The 19,336-nt window shown below is 42.9% G+C and overlaps 1 long non-coding RNA gene across 1 annotated transcript in view; it reads right to left on the reverse strand.

Annotated features, from left to right (window-relative positions):
* The window catches only part of LOC122677511, a 68,717-nt gene extending 53,549 nt beyond the window's left edge, over positions 1-15,168 (reverse strand). The window contains exons 1-2 of the long non-coding RNA XR_006335820.1: positions 15,078-15,168; positions 2,064-2,118 (exon numbers count right to left, since the gene is read on the reverse strand). This is a non-coding gene — a long non-coding RNA (uncharacterized LOC122677511). The remainder of the gene's footprint in view (positions 1-2,063; positions 2,119-15,077) is intronic.
* Between the last annotated feature and the right edge of the window lie 4,168 nt (positions 15,169-19,336).

Raw genomic sequence — 19,336 nt, forward strand, 5'->3', positions numbered from 1 at the left:
TATACACTGCTCATTATAGTTAAATTATAACCAGATGGAGGGGGTGGGTAGCAGGAGTCTGATTTGTAGCACCAGCTGACTTCCGTGGTGCCAATACTCCCACCAGGGCCTCTTTCAAACCACCACAGTGACGTCATTGAGCACAGGGTTGGAGGGAGATGGGGTCCATCCGGAGCCACGTGAGGGCCTCCAGCACATCTCCTGACTATGACACTCCAATCATCAGACGTGTTCAGATGTCATTTTTTTTTTTTTTTTGTCTGTGATAAGTCTTCGTTGAGGCAAGGACTATTCTCTAGTTGTGGGAGACAAGGGATACTCTCTGGTTGCAGTGCACAGGCTTCCCACTGCAGTGGCTTCCCTTGTCGTGGAGAACGGGCTTTCGCTCACACAGGCTTCAGTAGTTGCGGCTCCCGGCCTCTAGAGCCGTGACGAGCTCAGTACTTGTGGCGAAAGGGCTTGGTTGCTTCACAGCTTGTGAGATCTTCCTAGATCAGGGATTGAACCTGTGTCTCCTGCATTGGCAAGTGGATTCTTTACCACTGAGCCACCAGGGAAACCCCTAGACCTCACATATTGATGCTCACAAATGCACTTACAACTTAAAAAAGAGGAAATATTGTGTAATATTCCTGCTAAGTCTAGGATAGCCTCTTAACAGGAAGCGGGGCTTGCTTTTTACTCCCTGTATGCCCGTGATCCCACACGCTGTCACTTCTTGTCACCATTTGTGTCTTCCTTATTTTTAAAGAAACAAACCCCTAAGGTGAGCACGTGTGGGTGTGTATGAGTACACATACGTGTGTGCGCACTGGCCCAGAAGTTTACCACCCTCTTCTCTGACAATTCACATACATATGAATTCTATTTGAAAATCGAGCTTGATTAAACTAAACTCATCTAATAGCTTGTGCCATCCATTTAATGGTAGATAAAATAAAGGAAAATTACATTCTTCTTCACTTAAACACTAAGCTCTTTTAATTGTTTTATTTTAAAAAAACGAATTTCCCCCTGTAATTATCAATATATCCCCATCACCCCAGGAAATAAAAAGACTCCTTTCAGGGGCATTTTTAACACCTGTAAATCCCACAGATGTTAGAATGAGTCTGTGAGAGCTAAAGAGGAAAAGCGCTTGTTTTATAGGCTGGCAGTTTCTCAGTTTGCTTTTTATTTTTTAAATCCTTTCATTGTATTTTTGATTAGTCCTGGATAAATAATGTTTGGATTAAAAATCCCTACTGTATGATTAAACTCCACATTCATGCTGCCAGTTTCCCAGGCTGAGCATTTAATAAAAACACGCCTAGGTCTCAATGCTAAGAACCAAGATGGTCATATACAGAACTGAAGGGACCTCATTTTCACTTTGCAAAGGAACACAGTGAGGTCTAGAATGATACCATGATTTTCATACATGGGGTTGTACAACCTTTTACACCATTCTGGACCATCACAGCTACCCCTAACCTTCACATCCTCATCCCTGGGCATGTACACACACACACACACACACACACATATGGTGGGATGTACTGTTGAAACTAAAACATTGGATATCCTAAAATAAATACAAAAGTAAAAGTTTTAATACCAATCATTTATTTCTTCAACAATTATTTACTGAACATCTAAATCTATCTACTGGGCACTGCCATTTTGATACCTCATATTTTAAGCTTATGATAGATATTCTTTTCTTCTGCAGATGGAAAGAAAGAAAGCACTTGTAGACTTGCCTGTTGCGATCACCAGAAACTTGACTGCCAAGATAAGATATCATGAGGTTCAGATTTACGTTGATAACAAAACCTGGGAATTCTGTTCTCTGTTGTTTTTTCATTTAACTCTGGACTTTACAAAGACACCAGAGGATTTGCTGAAGTGATCAAAGCCTTACTGTGGAAGAGAACACGCTATGGTTTGCTAGGCAGTTAACTAAAACATGATTGTGGACCATGAATTGTTAAGGTTTCCCCCCGTAAGTCACTCCACCAATGGAGATAGACCGGTTTCTTGAATTAGACAGTTCTAAGAACATATTCAGGTCCAACACTTACCTGCTAGGTGAACTTCAGCAAGTTAATTCACTCTTCTGAGCCTCAGTCTCCTCATCTGAAAAATTAAAATAGTCCCACTGAGCTCCAAGTCTTGTCAGGAGAGAAAATGTACCCATGTAGTAAAGTTTCCAGCATACCCTCCCCCACTCTTCACATGACCCCCTTTCTTTTCATCTTCCCTGTTCCCCACATGGCAGGGGAGCGCATAAGAGTAAGAAAATCCAGGGGGATGAAAAGGAGGAGGGGATGAATGCAAAAACATAGGAGCTGGGGAATGGTAAAAGAATGGCTTAGATGCCAGGAGCCAAAGAATAAGAAAGGCAGAGACTGCCAGAAAACAGCAAGTAGGGCTCTCTCTAAGAGCCCTCCTTATGCAATGTCAGCAGCTTCAGAAGAAGGCCTTAGAGAAGCTTCAGGCTTTCTCCAACCGAATCTTGAAGATCACCTGGTATCACTTCCATTGCATCCAATTGGTTACAAGAAAGTCATGAGGCCAGCCAGATACAAAGGTGAAAAATTAGATTCATCCTTGAAGTTGGAGGGCAAACTCACTTTTAAAAGACATCTGGTGGCTAACAAACACATGAAAAGATGCTCAACATCACTCATTATCAGAGAAATACAAATCAAAACCTCAATGAGGTACCATTACACACCAGTCAGAATGGCTGTATCCAAATGTCTACCAGCAATAAATGCTGGAGAGGGTGTGGAGAAAAGGGAACCCTCTTACACTGTTGCTGGGAATGCAAATTAGTACAGCCACTATGAACAGTGTGGAGATTCCTTAAAAAACTGGAAATAGAACTGCCATATGACCCAGCAATCCCACTCCTGGGCATACACACCAAGGAAACCAGATCTGAAAGAGACACGTGCACCCCAATGTTCATCGCAGCACTGTTTATAATAGCCAGGACATGGAAGCAACCTAGATGCCCATCAGCAGACGAATGGATAAGGAAGCTGTGGTACATATACACCATGGAATATATTACTCAGCCATTAAAAAGAATTCATATGAATCAGTTCTAATGAGATGGATGAAACTGGAGCCCATTATACAGAGTGAAGTAAGCCAGAAAGATAAAGACCAATACAGTATACTAACGCATATATATGGAGTTTAAAAAGATGGTAATGATAACCTTATATGCAAAACAGAAAAAGAGACACAGATGTACAGAACAGACTTTTGGACTCTGTGGGAGAAGGTGAGGGTGGGATGTTCTGAGAGAACAGCATTGAAACAAATATACTATCAAGGGTGAAACAGATCACCAGCCCAGGTTGGATGCATGAGACAAGTGCTCAGGGCTGGTGCACTGGGAAGACCCAGAGGGATGGGATGGAGAGGGAGGCGGGAGGGGGGATTGGGATGGGGAACACATGTAAATCTATGGCTGATTCATGTCAATGTATGGCAAAAACCACTACAATATTGTAAAGTAATTAGCTTCCAACTAATAAAAATAAATGGGAAAAATTTAAAAAAAAAAGAAAAGATATCTGGGATGGGTCTATCATTGCAAAATAAAATCTATAACTGAGAACTTGGGGGAAAAATCTGATGATCTCCCCATAGTATGTTACCCAAAATATCCAGTTACAGCTTTAAGGTCAAAAGCGCTTTTGTCACCATTGAGATATCCTTGCCCGGATCTTAAGCTTTTTGTCCACTCTCTTCAACCCTAAGCCTGCTTCCTGCCATCCTAGTCAGAGGTCAAATAGATGACTCTGCCTGTCCCAGAAGGATAGCAATTTGGGGCATTGATCTATAAAATTTCTAAATTAACACTTGGATCTAAGAAAAAAAAAATCTCTGGACATGTAATGATCACTGAACTTCTCAGAAATCCTCTAAGGTAGCATGCTATATATCTGGAACAAATGATTCAATAAGCTCCCAGAGGTGGGATATAATACTCAAAAAGGGGTGTGCTTAAGTAACCAGAGGGTCACTGAATTGCCTTCTCAGGAAGATGGGGCTGGCCAGCTCAGAACTTTTGCTTTCCTGGGTGGATTATGCAAGTCTGGGGCCAGAACTGAATGGCTCCTGAGAGTGAGAAAGAGGCAAGATCCTGCCACTAGGGGTCCTTCATCTCTGCGCATCCTTCAGGGAAATCTCAGCCACTCCTCTAAGAAAATATTAAATAGATAATTAAAGGGTGATATGCCATTGTCTTGACCTTGGACTCCAGATCCATTATTATCCAGCCATCAAATCCCCTGCCAAAGTAACCCTAGGTCAATATTAGGTGATGGTTCCAAAGCTGGAGCAATGGGCCTAAGACTCAGGTCAGTTCTGCCTTCTACAGGCTTTGCTCTCTGGAGTTTACTCTGTACTCTCAAACCTTCCATCTCAATCTTGATCCATTTTTCTTGTTTTAAAATAAGGGCAATAAAAATCCTTATCTCCATAGCATTGTTATATTAACTCAATTAGATAGTGCCCACCAGCACAGTGAATACTGGAGGTCATGCTATTGCTGTTGGGCGGTAGTGGTATTTTTATCCCTCTTCCTAAGCACTTGCACACCTGTATTCACTGGCCACAGTATAGTCTCAGAAGGACACAGGGTAGATCACCTTTGCCATTACAAAACTCTCCCTGTCTACAGAGAGTTTGGATAATGGTTCCCAAATTAAATAAAGCACAAAGATAATCTACCATCTCAGAACACACAGTACTTGATATCTCTGAGCAGAGAGCGTGCATTCTCCTGGAACCATCTTTCTACCTTGGCGACAGGGGCATTTTCAAATAAATGTAAGTTTCAACAGAGGCAGTGCCAACATTCAGTTGTGACGAAGCTACCAGCCAAGCCAGTGGAATTATTAGGGATGATATTTCAAGAAGACAATAAATGTTGATTGAATGTGAAACTCTGTAATGCTTGAACTTCACTTATCAGCATGGTCTTCTTTAGCATGGGGGGCAAGCCACCTCATTCCAAAAGCCTGAATGTCTTCAGACATCAAACCACCCAGGCTTGTCCTAGGAAAAACTCACGGACCAACGGGCTGCCCTGAAAATGATTCAGAGGAGATGCTACCCATCCCTGCATCTCCTGCGTGTTCTCCCCTTTACAGATGTAAACATGCCATGAAATGGGGTGAGACATTTGTGAACCAGATTTGCAGCTGCTTCATTACTCTGCTAATATCAATATTAATTTTTGTAAGGTTATGTTTTCAGAGCATCCAGCTAGAGGTGCAGCTAGTACACACCCTGGTGTTTGGCAAGGGGATTCATGAGCCTGCTCCAAAGACACCTCCCTGCCACTTCCCCTGTGACACCATGCACAAATCTGGTTCAAGCCCAAGACAGCAGGGAGAGAGGAGGGGAACTAAAGTCAAGACACTTCTTGCAGGCCAGATCACAGAAGCTCAAAAACAAGTACCTAGGTATTATGCGCCTGCCTCTCTGGTGTTTTCGCCGCCAAGTTCCCACTTGGCCACATGTGCACGTTTAATTAAAGTTCTGCTTGTCACCTCCTGCAAGTCATTAATAATGATGCTCTGTAGATACCAGCCCATCTCAGAGCCTGCCAGAAGCATGCCACTGGACACCATCTCCCAGCCGGACCATGGTCGCCCAGCGGCTGCTCACATGGCCTTCCAGCCAGGTTTCAATCCATGAGACAGACCTCAGTACCAGCCTGGTAGAATTCATCTTTGAAGTGAGATTTCTGGATACATCCATTTCATTTCCTTCAACCCACTAATGTTGTGGAGGTTTTTTTTTTTTCTTAATTCTATTAAAAAATGCAATTAAATTTGTCTCATGGAATTTGCTCTTTAAAAATCCAGACAGCTGCTTGCTCATGGTGGCATTATGCTCTTGATTCTTTCGCAATTTTTTTCTTCATCTCCATTCCATTACTTTACTGAGGATTAAAGACAGGCTTACCAGATGGCAAATGCCAGGATCTCTTTCCACCCCCACCTCCGATTCAGAAGAATAGTATCATATTGGCCATAATACATACACAGCCCAGGTTCCTCTCTGCAGCTCTTAGAAGAGAGAAGCAATTGTTTCATTTGAATTCATTAGCTAATGTCCAAAACACAATTAAGAGGCAGGAAGTTAGAAATGATTAAAGCTAAGTACTGCTTACAGAAGCTTCCTGGGAACACCGCAGGTCCCCCCCTTCCCACTTTCCCCTCCCATGCCTCAGTTTCTCCCTCTCTTCCATCTTACTTGCCTCCTCCATCATTTCTCAGCCATAAAGCATTCATTAGGCTGGGAAGCAAATGAGGTAATGTCTGTGGAGAGATGGCCGTGCGTTTCCAAAGAAAGACACCATATAAAAAGCATTCTGATTGCTAACAGGGATGCTGAGGACTTGGCCTGACTGGCTTTATAAACTATTTAACTGCCTGCTTCTTGCAAAAACTATTTTTATCACTTAATTACACAGTTTTCTTATTAAATAACAATGGAAAAGCACTCCTCGCTCATTTTCTTGTCATGATTAATTGAATCTGCTTCCCTTTATTAAAAGTCCGGTTATCCTCTGGTCTCTCCCAGCCTGCTAGACTAGTCACAACCCCATGACAGTTCATCTCCTTCGAAATATTAACCCATTCTACCTCCAATCTTGTTTTTTTCCAGAATCCTTGAAATATTCTTTCTCTCACGAACATGTGTGTCTGTGTCAGACATTGCCCAGAGAATGACTCCCCTTCTGTATTTTTTCCACGTGCCCTCCACCAACAGGCACATTTTCAGGAGTAGACTGGCTTTAAAGGCAGCGCTGGGTCATGCATGGGGAGGAGACAAGAGTGTCAGAGAGAGAGAGTGATGTTTAGTTTCCAGACAGGCAAATGTGTCATGTGACCAGGACTGGGGAGAAGAAGGAAGAGCAGAAAGGCTAACATCAATGGCATTCACTGTGCTGTGGGACTTTTCTAATATTATTAATTATTATGATTAATATTATTTTAAATTATTACTATGTGCTTATCCCTTGACATGGAAAGGTGACACATGATAGCCCCTCATGGTATCGCCTGAACCCACAGAGAAACACTAGAACCTTGAGAAGAAAAAAACCACAATGCTTGAGGCCAAGTAGTTAGCCATAACAATTACAGAAATGGTAACAGAAAAAGTAATTGCATGTGCTTTTTAAAAATGTATCCCTTGTGGTAGGTAGGCAGCCTTGAAAATAACTGCCTCCTAATCCCTGCCTCCCAATATTCACTCCTTTGTGTAATTCCCTCTCCTTGAGTGTGGGCTGAACTTATGGGTCCACTTAGAATGAATAAAATCTACATAAACAATGAGATGTAAAACCCAAAATTGGGTTACTAAAAGTCTGTATCTTCTTTCTTTGGATGCCCTCTCACTTGCTTGTTGACTCAGGAAAGCCAGCCACCCTAGGATAAACTGCTCTATGATTAGACCCAGGCAACAGAGACCTGAGCATAGCCATTAAAAAACTGAGGCCCTCAGTCCTATGGTGCAGGAGGAGCAGAATCCTACCAATAACCACAGGAGTGAGCTTGAAAGCAGGTCCTCTCCTAGTCAAGGCTACAGATTAGATGGCAGCCCCAGTGCAACCAGAGAGCCTGAGTGAGTGCAACCACTGAGAAATTTGACAGCAGCACTCAGCTAATTCACACCCATAGTTTGGTTTTTCTAAGTTACTAAATTGGGGGGTAATTTTTTAGCCAGCAATTGATAACTCATACACAACTCCTCCCCCCCCCATAAAGTTAATCCAGAATTACATGATTTATTACAATGATAGAAAAGTGTGCTACTTTCCTATCTTTTACTCATAAAATTATTAATCAATCCAAACCGTTTTTCTTACTGGATATGATCTTAAAAACTTCTCAGCACAACTCTCTAAGTAGCTGCTGCTGCTGCTAAGTTGCTTCAGTCATGTCTGACTCTGTGTGACCCCATAGACGGCAGCCCACCAAGCTCCCCCGTCCCTGGGATTCTCCAGGCAAGAACATTGGAGTGGGTCTCTAAGTGGCTATCCCCAATTAACTGGGTTGGCTGATGAGAGAAAACCTAGTTGCCATTGTTCCCTGAACAGTGTAAAGAGAAGACTTAAAGTTAGAAGACCTGATTTCTGCTCGCAAGCCAAGAGACTTTAGGTGAATCATTTATACTCTTTGAACTTCATTTTCAGCTTCAATAAAATGGAGATAATCTGTTGGATGCTTTGAGATACAAGGAACAGAATATTCAACCAAAAATAGTCTAAGGAGGATCCCTCTTCATCTCTAGGCATTCATCTTCAGTGTGTTGACATCTCCCCTTTGGCCACGAGATGGTTACAGCAGCTCCATATCCTCCCAAAATAATGCTTTAAGGCATGAAAAGGAAGCATTCTTGTCTCCTGATTTAAAATTGAGGGAAAATTTCCCACCAAAACCCCTATCAGAGTTCCCCAGACACCACATTGGCCAGATGTGGTTTACAAGCCTATAATTTAAGTAATCACTGACGACGTGTTAAGAGGACCCTGATCAGCTTGGACCACACCCATTTCACCCCTGAAGCTAGGAGAAGAGCCAGCTCTCCTGCAGCAGATGACCTCTGGAGAAGAGCTGGCAAATTTTGAGCTTCTCACTACATAAAGAGAAAAGGAGGAGGCTGCTGACGGTTGGTCCAGGTAGGTAGTGCAGGTTCTGCTGGAATATAAGACATATGATGCTTAATCCAACAAAATCTTATTTCTTGCTCATATTACACACCCAGTGCAAGTCAGTGAGGGCCAGAGGATCCACAGCATAGGGCCATAGGACTGGCTGCAGCAGCAGAGAAAATTTGCAGGAGTCTTTCCTGCTGTGTTACTTCCATGCACAATTCTTTGTCCAGAACCAGCCAATGACCCCACTTAACTGCATGGGGACTGGAAAGTATAGTCTTCCACAGACCAAGAAGGAGAAAAAAAAAAAAAAAAAAGGAACAGGAATGGTTTTGACCCCAATAAGCAAACAACACTGTCTACAGTAAAATTTTATCTCCTCATAACGTTTTTGGGGTTCAAATGAAATAGCTTATTTATTTATTTCTCAAACATTCATTGAATACATAAGATGTATCAAGCCCTGGACTAGTCACCATCTTCCTTGCAGATATGACAGTTGAGAAGTTATTCAAGTGGCTGAATGCCCTTCAGAATTTGCGTTTTTCTTCCCCTTTCAGGTCCTGAGTGCTTACCTCACAAATTTCATCTTCCTGCTCTTAGTTTCAACTTTGTCTTTCTGTTATTAGTTTCAGAGTCTTTTCCATGCCCTCAGGAGGGGTCATGACCAGAAATGGGAATAACCTAGAGTAACACAGTGTCACAGCAACAGCTGTTGGGACAACTCTGTAGGTAATTCACGGACTCCATCTTTTTCCTTAATCTCCTTCAGCTCACAGAGTGTTTGAAGAACGAGTTTTGGGTTTTGGTTTTGGTGTCTTGGCCAGGCCATGCAGCATGCGGGATCTTAGTTGCCCCATCAGGGATCAAACGTTTAGTTCCCATGGCTTGGTTGCCTCATGAGAGAGAAGAGACTCTTGCTTGTGTCTAACAGTTCATTCGAGTCCCTCCTCCTTTAACCAACATCATTAGTGCTAGTTTCACCCCTTTCACAAGTGTCAGCTTCTTAAAGAACGTGACATGATACTGTGAGGGTTGACTAGCCTGCAGTTACAGAAAGACCCCAAAACTTCAGTGACATCATACAAACTACTTGCTAGGATTACCTGCTCAGTTCAGGTCTGCAGGGAAGGACTTCTCCACATGGTCAAATGAGACCCAGCATAATGGTCATTTTGCATTTTCAACCATGTTTTCTAGAGTTGCCCTGGGCATTGACAGTTCCACAAACCAGAGAGAAATGATCATGGACAGTGCACAAAGGAGGTTTCCAGAGCCTTGGGTCTGGAAATCACATCTGTCATTTCTGCTCATGTATCATAGGAGAGAACTCAGTCACATGACCACACCTAACTGCAAGGGAGGCTGGGAAATGTCATTTAATTTTGTGCCCAGCAAGAAAAGAGAACAGATTTTGGTGGATAGCTAGCAATCTCCCCCACACTCACCCACACAACTTCCTATTTTTCAACTTGGCAAAAGCTGAGATCACAGAGTATTTCTATAAAGCAATGTACTCTTTGGCCTGCCAAGGCAATGCTCTTTCTGGGAGAGGATTCACAAACTTCATGATGCAATTAATGGGCAAAGACCTGACTCACAGCCCGTTTTTCCTACCATATCCTTTTACCTAAATTTTTGATCAGTTCCTCTACTTATAGACAGATAATCTTGAGGATATGAGGTAATCTAAACATTACCAGCATGGAGAGATGCCAGTGGATGTTTCTTACATAATAATTACCCTTTTTCAAGCAGTAACCAACGGATAAAGGCTTACGTGAAACATTTCATCAGCCACAAGTCTTGAGGAAAAGATGCTTCTCTAAGTTAACTGTATACATTTATTCACTGAACAAATATGCATTGAACACCCAGTGTGTCAGGCACTATGTTAGGCACTGGCCTTACACTGATGAACCAGACTGATGTGACCTCCTGAACTTTATGGTCTAGATTTATAAAAGAGCATCTATACAAATATAAAGTAAGTGTACGTATCATAATTGTGCTGTTGTTTAGTTGCTAAGTCATGTCTGATTGTTTGCGACCCCATGGACTATAGCCCGCCAGGCTGTTCTTTCCATGGGATTTTCCAGGCAAGCATACTGGGATGGGTTGCCATTTCCTTCTCCAGTGGATCTTCCTGACCCAGGGATCAAACCCATGTCTCCTGCATTGGTAGGGGGATTCTTCACCGCCAAGCCACAAGCGAAGCCTTTTACATCATGATAAGTAATTATAAAAGAAAATTGGAGCCAAGACAGAAAATGACAGCAGAGATAGGAGGGGTGACATATAAGTTAGGACCTAAAGGTTCAGGTGTCAGCCATGCAATCAGAATTGAGAAGGAGGCAAGCACTTCAAGTCAAGGGCACAGCTTGTGCAATGGCCATGAAAATAGAAGGAGCTGGGCATGCCTGAGGAATAGAACAACAGCTGGTGTGGCTGACGCTGGTGAAGGAAAATTGGTGGGAAATGAGACTGGAGGAATAGAGGGCCAGATTGTAGAGTTCTGTAGGTCAGGATGAGGAATTGGGATTTGAACCTAAATAAAATGGGAAACCATTTGCAGGGGCTCTAAGTAGTAGAGGGACATGATTGCACACTGCATTCATCTGGTAGGAATGCCATAACAAAGCACCACAGACTGACTAGCTTATTAAACAACAGAAATTCACTGTCTCATGGCTCTGGAGGCTAGATGTTCAAGATCAAGGTGTCCATAGGCTCGGTTCCTTCTAATGCTGGGAGGGAAAACCTGTTTCATGCCTCTCGAAGCTTCTGGTGGTTCGCTGGAAATCTCTGGCATTCCTTATGGATGGTTTTTCCTTGTGTCTTCACATCATCTTCCCTCTGTCTGTTTCTCTTTCTCTCCTCATGACATTCTTTCTATGAGGACGCTAGTCATATTGGATAAGCACCCACTCCATACCCAGTATGACCTCATCTTATTTAATTACACCTGCAATTACTCTATTTCCAAATCAGATCACATTCTGAGGTACTGAGGTTAAAGACTTCAACATACAATTACTAAGGAGAAGTACAATTCAACCCATAACACACATATTTTACAGTTACTCTCTGCTCAGCATTAATGAGGAGAAGCGGTGGTTAAAGTAAGGGTTGGAGGGGTGGTTAGAGAAGCAGTTGGAGGGGCAGTGTCATTGTTGTCAAGGTGAGAGGTGACTTTCACCTGGCCTAGGAGTTCAAGGAGATTTAGGGTATATTCTGTTGATCAAACCAGCATGACTGCTGGTAGATTGCATTTCACTGGTGAGGGAAAGGGGTGAATCGAGGATAACTCTTAAGTTTCTGGCTTTAGCAAGAAGAAAGATGGTGATGAAATTTATGAGATGAGGAGGAATTGGGGAATAGAGACACATTTTGGGATAGAGCCCCATAGTTTTATTTTGGATATGTTAAGTTTGAGATATGTACGAACCATCCAAGTAGATAGACCAAGTAGGCAGTTGCATACAAGAATGTGGAGTACAAAGAAGTCTGTGCTACAGATATAAATGTGAAGTCATCAGCATATAGCATATTTAAAATCACTCAGAATGGTTGAAGTAGGAAGTTTCCTCCTCCTGGCTCATCTTGCTCCCCAGTCAGCCCCAGCAGTACCAGCATCTTATCTTGGCACCTCCACGGAGCAGTCCAGTCCTACAAGACATTCAGAACTGGAAGCTCAGAGGCTTTGATGTCCTTTCTCAAGGGTGACAGAGGGCTGGGGATCCTGACGGTCTAGTGCCAACCCCAGATTTTTCTATCTCAGGCTCTTCACAGATTCTAGGAGTACTTGGTTTCTGGAGAAGATAAAGACGGCACTCCCTATGCTCCCTATGCTCTCCCGGGTTTATTCCAGGTGTTCACCATCCACACCATCCAGAACACCCACACAGCCCAAAGTGCATGGGCACCTAAACCACAAGAACACATGCAGACACACTTCGTCCCTTCAACAGAAATGACCTAAACTTTGTGAGGTTCACATGTCCCTAGAGATGATCTCATTTGCCTGCTTCAAAAGCGCTTTGGTCTGCACAGCCTGTAGCAGCAAATTTACACTTCAAAAAGCAGACAGCTTTTTCCACATCTTATTCACTTAATGGGTGAGAATGTAAAATTAGTTCCGTTGCTGATGAGGACCTTGAGCCAAATGAAAAGTGTTCATTTGTCAGCACAGACTTACAGCCTGAGACATGATTATATAGCTAATCCAATAATGGGTTTTGATGCTGAGCATTTATTTATATACAGTATGTCTTGTTATCTGTTGATAATCAGGACCTACAATTTACTCTTTCTTGTGCGCGTAGTGTGAAATAGCAACATCTTCCAGACATATTGCATTTAAGTACCAACATGCAAACACATACAAGAAGCGCCATCATCAGCAAAATATTTTATTTGCTTTCTTTTAAAAAAGAAGAAGAGGGAACCAGCGCTTAAACTCGGGCTTTTTAAATATTTTAAAATGTAAAATGTACATTTTACATTTAAAATGGACTCAGGACTAAGGGTTAAAAAAAAAAGTCTGAAAATGAGATTTCCTTTATCACCCAGAACCACCCTAATCAAATGCTTTCTTCTTGTTGGTCTCTAAAAACTCTATCTGCAGGTCTAATCCTACCCATATTTTTACATATAATGATAGCAACCGAAAAGATACCTGGGGAAAATCTTCACCATGCCACTACCTGACTCTCTAGTTGCCTGAATCTTACAGACACTCTGCTGGTTGTGGAGATGCACATAATTGCCCTGTGAGCATGGAAACTGTAATAATTATCTCAGGCAAAACCTTTCCTTAAAAAACAGTAACTTAAAATTAAATATGAGGCCACCACATTTCTATAAGCTCTTGCAGAGGCTACATACTGCTGCATGATATTGTTTCTCACCCCATGGATGAGTGTAAATGTCTGTCACTAAAATATAGGGACACTTTCGGCCTAATATAAACATAAAATGAATAAAATCCCACGTTTAAAACAAGCAGGCATTTTTATGGGTACCTATGTGTATGATGCATTGTAACATATTCCAGCCATAATAAAGCCTTTGGGAAAGGAAAGGCATGTCAGGATTAAGTATTCTGTTAATTGCAAATGTGGAGCACACCTGCGAAATCTGTGAAAAATCCTCCAACACTTGGGGAAAGTCAGAGCCATTGCCTTTCCTCGCTACCATCTCTTGGATAGGCCTAGAAAAATCCAAAGTGGGTGCAGAGGAGGCTTGTCGATGGCCACTTTTCTCCACTTTGTGATCTCCAACCCAAATGAGGTTGAAGGGGCAGGTCACTCTGTGATATACGAGAAAGGGTGGGGGCAAGTGCACTTTTTTAAGCTGCAATGTACTCTGCAATAAATACTTCAATGTTGGTGCGACACGATGTTTTATTGGATTACACTGGTTTGCAAAAGAAATCACATTGGGAATAGCAAAGCTTGCGGTTTTGTGGGTAATGCGTCTGTAATGGGAGGGCTTTACACTGGAAGAGTGTGGGAGCAGGATAACAAGGCAAATGAGGAAATGGCTAAATGCATGCAAATCTATATTATGGTAATACTCTGCTGCCTAAGTCCAAGAGGTTTTTGTGGTGGTTGTTTTACCTAGGCTGGATAATTCATCAGGTTTTGACTCCGGTAAAGAATAAATGAATCTAGCATACATTACAGTCTTACTTTCGTCTCAGAAACAAATCTTTCTTGTACCAGCCAGTGTAATCTTCAGAGTTTTCCTTATATAAAACACCTCAAGAATAATGCACCTCAGTAAGATTTACACTTTATTACTCTAATGATTCTACAAACACTACCACAATGTGATGAAAGACAGAGCAGTCCGGGACTGATTGAGAGCTAATAAAAATCAGTCCTGAAAACTGAAAAGAGCACCCTTATCATCTTTCTTTCATTTAGAGCTGATTACTAGGGGATTATAATGCAATCACAGCTATGTGTGAGAGGTAGCTATGGGAACCAGTTTTAACTGTTTATCTAGCCAAAGATCTTAATTTAAGTTTGAACACTCTGATTCATTTATATGTAAGACACCAAGGAGACAAAATGCAGAAGAAACAGATGCGCACTTGTTCTTTCCATTTAACTTCATAAGCTACCAGCCAATTTGTCTTTCAGGGACAAAATTAATTTCTGATGACAATGTGAGCAAGTAATAAACTAGAAGTTCCTGTCCTGGGAAACTCGTTAATGCCATGTAATGTTCTGGAGTTATTTAAGAGGGGTAAAAAAGAGATTTGCTTCTGGAGTTACAGGGACGTCTGTAACAGGCCTGCCTTTGTCCCAGCCCTTAGTCACTCCTGCAGAGGTTTATGACACCTTTTCTAGAGGCTGAATTGGGAAAGTGCAAAAGAAACCATGAAGCTTACCATTTCTTTCCTATGGAGTATTTTTCAACTGCTCCTCATTTTCCTTCACATTCTCTCCATGATTCAGATTTGCTCATAGCACAAACCTCCAGTCCACTGCTTTCCAGCCCTGGCGTAGGAGACAGGCAACTCATGATGAGATGGAAATGAGTCACCAGACCTCCTCTTGGGACCCAAGTTGCTACTAGAACACAGCCCTCTGCCTGCGAGTAAGCTCCATGCGGAGTCCGGTGCCATGGCAGACATTCAAGGAGGTGGAACAGGGATGTAAACAAGGAAACCCCAGTAATGGGATTAAATGTGTGAGTCCACTGCTATCGAGAGAGAAAACACACACACATAAACTCCCAGAGGGAAAGCAGGACTGGCCATTGTCTCAAAAGCAGGCTATGAAGCTGTCTGTGCCCTTGTGTCAGTGAGAATAACACTAATGGCAATAATAAGAAAAAACAGCATTTATTGAGCACTACTCTTACCAGTGAATAAAGTGAACACTAGACATACATCATCCCACTTAATTATCACAACAACCCTATGCAGAAGTTATTTCTAAGGCCATGTTATAGGCAAGGAAACTGAGTCACATGAAAAGCAATGTGTTTGGTACCATAGCTAGCAAGAGGAAATGGCAGCATTTGAACTCAATTGGTCAGGCTTCAAACTCCTATTTTGCTCTCTCCCAGGGCGAACCTTGGCAATCTTTGTCTTGGCTGGTATTATTTTCCCATCTCATTATGCATCCAGGTTTTTTAGTGTCTCTAGACTGTGTTCTTCCTTGAATCCAGGGCTTCTATGCTCTGTCTCCCCCGACCTCCCCAGCCTGCATTTTTCTGCTCTCTGGGGGAACTCCCCACGGCATAATGGCTGTCCATTAGTGTGTTTTTAAAACCTCACTCTCTCCCATCCTCTGACAGTTTTCATATGCTCCACATGAAGGATCCTTTTCCAGAAATACTTTTGAAGAAAGTCTAAAGTAAGCTGAAAAGTATTACATTTTTCATCTCAACGGGGAAATGGATTTAAGAAAAGGAGAGAAGAGCCTGCAGGTCTTTCAGATTTTAAAAAGAATTCAACACAGTGCTGCATTGGCACTGGGAACACATCTATCACAGAAACCAAGAGAGCATCTGCATTTACACGCTGAAACTGTTCCTTCGTCCTTGATCACGATAATGACTTAGAGTTCCGCTGAGCCTTTCATCCAGAGGGACACCGTGGCCCCTGCAGAAGCCGGCCGGGCACACTGCTCCCTCAACTGCCAAAGCTCACTGTCTTCCAAGGTGAAAGGGGGGGGAGCTCTGCTGGGGGAGAATCAAAAAGGACAAGTGAGTGCTGTAAATTCTATTTCCAAAGGTAGCTATAATAACGGCCTGTCCGTCTTTAATTGCCCCATCTGGAACTCGGGCCTAACAAGGCAGTCTCAAAGAAACCATCTTGGGCATCAATAACAGTGCATGAAAGAAAGGATGCTTTCAGGGCCAAGAGAAAGGCTTGCCCTGCAAGCACCAGGATGTTTTACTAATTGCCCTATTTCCGGTTTCGAAAACTACTTCAGGGAAGTGGAGGGCATTCCCTAGGACAACAGTCACGGGCTTCCTCTGACCCTCAGGAGTCATGCTTAATGAGAATGAGTAAGAAAAGACAGGCACAGGCTGGTTTGTGGTTTTCAGAAAATGGGATCTAGCACAGAGCTGCCAGATTTACTGTGTACAAACAATTGTGTGAAAACCTAACAGGGGTCACAGGCTGTGCTCCATGGGTTTTAAAAATTCAGGATGAAAGTCAGACTCACTCCCAGCAAAACTTTTTTGGAGTTGTCTTTCCCACGGGGCAATGCAGTGGCCCTGAGCTGGCGGAGCACTTGGTAGGAGGCACTGCTGGCTCCTCTGTCTGGAATTCCTCTCCCCTCTTTCCCTGCTCATTCCTGCTATTCCATCACCAGCTTGAGTCATCTTCTCTAGGCAGCCTTCAATGAATTCACTGAAGCTGGGCTAAATGTCCTGTCTTTATGTTTCTACAGTATTGTGTACATCCCTCAGGGACTGTACTTCACCTGTTACATGATAAATAAGCGTCGTTTATAGAACACTTATTATGTGTCAATCACTGTGTTAAATATCTTACACCTAGGGACTTCCCTGGGGGTCCAGTGGTTCAGACTCCACACTGCCAATGCAGGGGGTGCTAGTTCAATCCCTGATCATGGAACTAAGATCCCACTTGCCATGCAGCATGGCCAAAAGATTTTTTTTAAATAATAATAACTCTTTTCATTCAAAAAATAATATCTCTTTTCATCCTTACAATCATCCCAAGTACTATTATCTCCACTTTACAGGTAAGAAAGTTGAGGGCCAGCAAGTTTTAAATCTCCAAACTAGTTTTAAAATCTTATAACTAGTAAACGGAAAAGCTGCGACTTGAAAGTAGAACATCTGCCTCCCAAGCCTGTGCTCATCCCCACGGGTTTGGCACTCTAAGACTGGAATCGTTATATCCATTTCAGTATCCCCAGGTAAAGAATCTGCCTGCAATGCAGGAGACCAGGGTTTAATCGCTGGGTCAGGAAGATCTTCTGGGGAAGGGAATGGCAATCTACTCCAGTATGCTTGCCTGGAGATTTCTATGGACAGAGAAGCCTGGTGGGCTACAGTTCGCGGGGTCACAAAGAGTCAGACACGACTGAGTGACTAACACAGAGCATTGGTACACTTTCAGGCATTTATAGATCCAGGACACACACTTGTTGATCTAAACTGCGTTGGGGAAAGAGTCTGGGGAGCTAACTGACTCTCATGGTAACGAGAGTAAACTGGCCTCATTAGCTCAGCATTCTACCAGCTGACTATTCTGATTTGCCCGAGCAACTTTTTTTTTTAAGTGGAAGCATTTAACAGGGTCCTTGGTGTCATGCTGACACACCAGAAAATGTGTTGTCTTCCTGAATTCAGGTGTTCTTTTCACTGAATTCCGTCAAGCCAGTTCTGCATATTGATGGAAGGTGTAACTTAGAGTGAATCGATTGTCATGCATCACTGCATAATCACTTTTGTCATTCACCACTGTCCTCCATCAACGCTCCTGTTGTCACTGCGGCAGCAAAGGCATGTTTCCCCCGAGGATGAGTATGGATGAATCCTCCAGCACAAGGATTGTGGTGGGAGAGCCCATTCTTGGGATAACAAGTGTCTGTTCTGACTAACTGACCGGCAGTCCTGCTCAGCCTCCTCCTTCCCTCTTCACAGCCAGGAATTCAAGTTCCTCTATCTTGTCTTCACAAATGGTCTTCCTTCCATTCTTTCTGATCATCCCTGCTACTGCCCTAGCCCAGGTCTTTTGTTTTTTCATTTAACAACGTATTTATTGGACTATATTGCTTTACAACGTGTTAGCTTCTGCTGTACAACACCATGACTAAACCATATGTATACGTGTATCAGTGGCTGACTTTATTTTTCTGGGCTCCAAAATCACTGCAGATGGTGACTGCAGCCATGAAATTAAAAGACGCTTCCTCCTTGGAAGGAAAGTTATGACCAATCTAGACAGCATATCAAAAAGCAGAGACATTACTTTGCCAACAAAGGTCCGTCTAGTCAAAGCTATACTTTTTCCAGTGGTCATGTGTGGATATGAGACTTGGACTATAAAGAAAGCTGAGTGCCAAAGAATTGATGCTTTTGGACTGTGGTGTTGGAGAAGACTCTTGAGAGTCCCTTAGACTGCAAGGAGATCCAACCAGTCCATGCTAAAGGAAATCAGTCCTGTATATTCACTGGAAGGACTGATGCTGAAGCTGAAACTCCACTTGGGCCACCTGATGTGAAGAATTGACTCATTGGAAAAGACCCTGATGCTGGGAAAGATTGAAGGTGGGAGAAGAAGGGGATAACAGGGGATGAGATGGCTGGATGGCATCACCGACTCGATGGACATGATTTTGAGTAAATTCTGGGAGTTGGTGATGGACAGAGAGGCCTGGCGTGCTGCAGTCCATGGGGTCACAAAGAGTCAGACACGACTGAGCAACTGAACTGACTGACTGACTGATTCCCTCCCTCTTAAACCTCCCTCCCACCTCCCCATTCCGCCTCTCTAGATCATCACAGAGTACCAAGCTGAGTTCTCTGTGCTAAACAGCAGCTTCCCACTAGCTATCTATTAAATATTTTACACATGCTAGTGCATATGTAATGAAGAAGGACATAGCAACCCACTCCAGTGTTCTTGCCTGAAGAATCCCAGGGACGGAGGAGCCT

This window comes from Cervus elaphus, chromosome 20, assembly GCF_910594005.1.
Source record: "Cervus elaphus chromosome 20, mCerEla1.1, whole genome shotgun sequence".
Lineage (NCBI taxonomy): Eukaryota > Metazoa > Chordata > Mammalia > Artiodactyla > Cervidae > Cervus > Cervus elaphus.